At 55.5% G+C, this 5,623-nt stretch overlaps 1 long non-coding RNA gene across 1 annotated transcript; it reads right to left on the reverse strand.

Annotated features, from left to right (window-relative positions):
- Positions 1-1,797: 1,797 nt before the first annotated feature.
- On the reverse strand, positions 1,798-5,623 carry LOC125084831 (uncharacterized). The gene is made up of 3 exons (XR_007122711.1): positions 5,435-5,623; positions 3,117-5,346; positions 1,798-1,916 (listed from the first exon to the last, which is right to left on the reverse strand). It is a non-coding gene; the product is annotated as an uncharacterized LOC125084831 (long non-coding RNA).

Genomic DNA, 5,623 nt, shown 5'->3' on the forward strand with positions numbered 1-5,623 from the left:
GAGGTACTGGAGGTTAGGACTCCAACATATGAATTTGGGAGGAAAACAATCCTGTAACACTGCCCTGTAAAGGCTGAGGACCACCCTTTCTTAAACAGCTGTGATTAATTCAGTTGATAAACCTAATGGCACCCATGTCATTACCATACTCTGTTGAGAAACCCAAGGGTCAGGAAGATACCGTTACAGAGCTAGTGAGGAGTGTGTCTAATACCAGCCTCATACCTCAGGCCCATATGACCAAGAACTCAACCCACTTTGGGTCTTGGGCTCTGGTCTTCCAAGATCAATAGGTCATGGGCACCACCCACAGACCCCAGGACCTCCTGTCACAAGACCACAGGACTACAATGGACGGAGGGTACCAGACGGTTTTTGTGGGGCTGGTCTGTGGCTCAGCATCAGCTGTTGGCATTCCCGAGCCGGCCCCGAGGTAGGCAGTTTCCTCCCAGGGCCCCCGACACCCCATCCAGCACTTCATATGAGGTGCAGCCCCTTTCCCCTCATCAGCCTCCCCAAGGCATTGTGTTGCTGTGAATACGCCACATTTCAATGGTCTTTGATTTGACAATCAAAGGGAGAAGCAGACATGGCTCCATGATTGGTGTAAATCACTCCAGAAAGTGTTCTGAGTTCCCGAAGTGTGGCACGGCTGCACAGAGGTATGTGGCTACCTTAGAGTGTGTTTCCCTGTGTCGTCCTTCTCCACGTGGACTAGGGCGGGGTTCCCAGAGAAGGAGGGCACCTTGCACACCTAGCAGAGTCTACAGTCCTGTCCTAGAGCATCCAGCATCCCACACTTGCCTCTCCCCCACTAGGGACCACCCCACAAATGAAAACTTCTGCAGAGCTGTGTCCCATTTGGAAGGGGTGGGCTCTTCTGAGATGCAGCCCAAGGACTAAAGCAGCGAATGGGACTGAGATGTCCTGGAACACTTGGCCCCAATGTCATTTTAAGTGCAAATGATACTGCAAAGCATGGCACGGACCTGCCCCGGGGCCACCAGAAAGTCTGGGTGGAAAGGGGAGGGGGCGGGGGTCAGGGCAATGCCATCTGACCTGTGGAAGAGGATGGACAGCCAGAAGGCTGCTGGCTATTCCAATTCTCCATGGCTCCATTGCCGGCTCAGCGGCATTTTATGTGTCAAAGACTTTTAACCAAGCTCCGCGTGGTCCCTCAGCTTTATTCACGTGACTATATTCATGCGGCAGATTCACATGCGCTGCCTCAGTTACACTGTCATGGGAACCACTTAACCCATTCATCCCCTGGCAGAGTGTTGGAGAGGCAAACAAATTCACAAAAGAATGGCTGACGATCCCGAATTTCCCCTGCTCCCTCCCGTGGAAGGTGCCAGAGTGCTCGAGCTCCTAGGGAGAACTGGGTGGCTCAGGTGGCTCTGTCCTGTGCTCTACGAGCTTGCCCTTGCCACCATCCAGCTGCTGCCCATTCACCCCCCCACTCAGGGAGACGCCATATCACGGTGGACAAACCCCAGGAAAAAGGGAGCGACATGCATGCAACATGCCGCCCAGTGTAGGGTCACAACAGGAAGATGTGCAATTACAGGGACAAAAATACCCCGAGGAAATCAACACGGGACTTATTAATATCAGATCCGTAGGTGACAACTGTCAGACAATCGGTCAACAAGGCCTCGTGTCTGCATGATCCCGGCTAACCCGTTACGATCTTTATGAAGTGTCCTTCTGGGGGGTCTGGATCTTCAGATATGAGGGGAAGCCCTGCCCTTTTATTAGGAGCTAAGCTCTTTATACTCTGACCATATTGCAGCAGGTTAGAAGTCTAAGCTTTATTGTCTTATGTTATTGAAAATCCAGATTCCGGCAGGCTTCTCCCTCAGGTCACGCTTTGTCTGCGAATACGTTCTCATTTCTCCATGTACAGAGACCGTCTGGAGAGAGGCAGAAAAAGATTATGACTGTAATATACTTAAATCCAATTTATTTGCCTGGCCAGAAACTTCCACCCTCCACAATAGCTTCCTACCCGAGATGTTGTCTTTAATTCTTTGGTGACAGGGAGAAACATACGGCCCGACTTCCAGCAGGTATGGGCAGAGCGGGACGGCGTGGGTCCCCAGGTGTCTGGGCCAGGGGGTGGGGGGAGCGCCCCGGGGTGGAGGGCACGCACAGACTTGGGTTCCTGGCCCAGAACTTCTCATTCGTTGACTGGGGGTAAATGCGCAGTCGCATGCCGCCCCAGGGAGAGAAATGCATTCCACTAGAGAGTAACGGGTCTCGGCTTTTGCCACAGGCCCCCGCTTCTGTTCTAAGTCAGCCAGGAGCGTCCGCCTGCTGGCTGCCAGCTCCCGCCCAGGCTTCTGCCCTGGCAGGGCCGTCCTTTGAGTCACAGTCAAGGTCCTCATTACCCGTGTTAACATTTCCTCCAGACTTTGCCTCCAGATGTAGGCATGTAGCCTGGGAGGAAAATGAGGATTATTTCTTAATTAGTATTTGTCCAATTTAAATGATAGGATGCAAAGACCAGCCAGGGCAGTGGGGAGGTATGGGCAGGGTCCACGGCCTGGAGGGGCCCAGCAGCAGCCCTGTCCTTCCCCACCTCCACCCTCCCCCTGGCCTCGGACTGCCCAGTTCACGAGGTTGGCACTAGGCTGCCCTCCTGGCTCTCCTCTGCAGGTCCTGCCCATTGCCCACTCAGTGCTCCAGGGGACACAACCGCTGAGCACCCGCTGTGTGCACTCTCCCATGACCGGCCTTGATGGGATGGGGGTGAGGGTGGAGGAGGCAGGTACGGTCACCCAGAAGGAACCCATGAACCACGGGGTTCTGAGCTCGGAGGCAGCGTCCCAGCTGGGAGGGAGGACCCAGGAGCACCCTGGGAGAGGCTGGGCACAGTGAGTAACTGCTTCCAGGGTGCCTGGAATGTCCCCAGGTTAGCACCGAAAACCACATGTCCCCGGAGACCCTCCATCACAGACAGACTGGGAGAATTTGTCCCCTGGCAGCCAGGAATGGAGACAGAGGCCCTACCCGGTGCTGCTCTGTCCCATCTGGCTGAGCCCTCAAGTCAGCTTACAACCTGGGCCAGTTTTCTCATTCATAAACCGCAGACGATAAGGACGCCTCTTTACCTCCAGGAAACCTCTGGGCTTCTCATACGCTCTTTTGTTTGGGGGCAGGCACTTTGGAGGACCATGAACTGCTGTCCCCATGGCATGATCCAGTGACAGACGTGGCAAAGTACACAGCCTCGAGGGCACGGGGTCTGGGGCAAGGAACCGGCCTGTCTGGGCATGCTGGCTCCTCAGCTGGCAGTAGGCTGTGAGGGTGCTCCTGGAAGGAACCCCCGTCCTCTGTCCCTCTCCCTTCTCCTGGGATGAGCATGAGAGCAGATCTACCCGTGGGGATGCCAGGAGCTGGGGTTGGAGCAGTCCAACCCTGGGTGCCAGCTCTGGAAGGGAATGCTGGGAAAGTGGGCTACCAGCGGCACTAGCAGGCCTGGGGTCAGGGGCCCCAGACCTCACTCCCTACTGGGCTAGAGATGCCCCTGTGCCAGCCAGCAGCTTGCCAAGCAGCCCACAGCGCTCTGGTAACTGCGTCCCAACATCTGCTTGCCTGCCGTGCAAGGCACACATGAACACGTGGCTCTCTCCAAGGTGAAGGCCATGTCCTTCGGCAAAGCCGCTGAGGCCCGAGTCATTTGGTTTATGGACACTGAGTAGTGGTGTCCAATTCTCGTAATTCTTGTTCTTCCAATGAGAGGTAAGACAGCAGTAAAAGCCTTCAGTGAGTCTCCCCTGCCCCGCCCCATCCCGCGAGACCACGATGGCCAGCGCTTTACGGAACAGAATGCAGAGGTCGCTGTGGTGGGGCAGGAGGCACAGTGTTTGGAGGGCACTGAGGACTGGGAGGGCTTTGGGGAACCGCGTGGGCCCCCTTGCTCAGGGGACCAGTCTTGGGCAGGAGCCAACATGAGAGGGATGCTGGCCTTGATGAGGACCCCACAGCCACCCCCAGACGCCTGAAGTCCCGAATGGCATCACCTCCTTCTGACCCCTGAAGGGCAGTCTGCGACAGCGGCATCACTTGGAAGGAGATGGCATTCCTGAGCTGACATCTTGCCCAGGAGAAGTTGTGTTGGAGACAGAATGCAGAGCAGCAAACTCCCACGTATCCTTGAGCACACATGGCGCCATGTACTGAAGCCTCTCGGGATGCCAGTTTCCACATGCGGAGTCTGGGCTCGGAAGGTCTTTTCAGGAGGTCTGGGGAGCCGGGCTCACAAGGCACCTTTGGGCACAAATCTATGCACAGACTCACTTCCCAAGAAAGCCAGAATTAACCAAAGACCAGAAGCATTTTACATGTTAACAGATTTTGCCAAACTGTCATCCAAAATGACTGCAACACCGTTTCCAGCTACCAAGAGTGACCGATGCCTTTTCTACATCTTCACCAGCACTGAGAATTGCGCTTTTTAAAAATTCTTGCCAATTTGATAGTAAACTATCTAGATCAGATTTGCATACTCTGACCTATGAGTTTTAGCATTTTTGCTGTAGGCAAAGTTGAAGAGCCACCAGTGTCTGTCAGTAGTGCACTGGCTATGCGAATTGTTCGTCTCGAAATCATGAGCCAGATTTGTGCCGGCGCACACTCACACACAGACACACACACGTGCACACACACACACCCGCCAGGCAGTGTTGTGGGCATCGGGGAGGGTGGGAGAGGAAGATCCGAGACAGAACACTGCTGGGTCTCCGGGCTGGACCAGGGTTTGAGCTAAGCCGGACGCTGCTTGGTTGCCAGGTGGATGGAAAGATCGTTCTGCACACGTTAGCCACTCAGGACAGTCTGGACCAACTACATTAATGACCAAGGAAATATATTAGAAGACAAAAACTCTGCTACTTGGATTGCATTTACATTTTTAGGAGAGTTTGTAAGTGGACGTGTGTTTTCTTTAGCTCATTTTTTCAGAAGTGATACTGTGATCCATTTACTCTCTGTTTTCTGTAAGTCTTGGCCCTGTGTGTCTCTGGGCTGGTGGGTCTCGGGCTGAAGCCTTTGGAGCCACTTGGAGCTTCTCCTTGGAGCTGCCCAAGCCACCCAGACGAGCCTCTCCACGGAGACCCCTTCGGCGCCGGCGCTCTCCCCGCGGCCGCGCTGCCCCCTCGCCCCGAATGCCTGACCCGTCTCTGTTCCGGATCTGCTCACTCCTCAGACCCTCCTCGGCACACCGTCTTCATCGCTCCAGCCGAAGGTAGAACGCCCACGTCTAGCTGATGTGAGAGACAGGAAACCCGCCACGGAAGAGCGGGAAGAAGGTCTAGGAGGAAGGCGGGCCGACCTCGTCACCTGGAGGAAGAGTGAGCGTCAGGTGATCCGGGGGAGTCGGCGTCTGGGGAGCTACAGCGCCGGTGACAGCGACCCTTGCGAAAGATACCTGGGGCCTTCGGGGTGACACACAAATGTCCTGGGTTTGCTTCATACACCCCAGGACAGACGTTCTCAAGGAGGGAGGAGCCGCGAGACGGGCCGAGTCGGAACCTGACGACACTGGGCGACGCACGGGGCGGCGGGGTCTCCGGCTCCGCTTGGGAGCACACCTGAACCTCCCGCAACAGAAGCTTCA

The sequence above is a fragment of the Lutra lutra genome, chromosome 14, assembly GCF_902655055.1.
Source record: "Lutra lutra chromosome 14, mLutLut1.2, whole genome shotgun sequence".
NCBI classification, from domain to species: domain Eukaryota; kingdom Metazoa; phylum Chordata; class Mammalia; order Carnivora; family Mustelidae; genus Lutra; species Lutra lutra.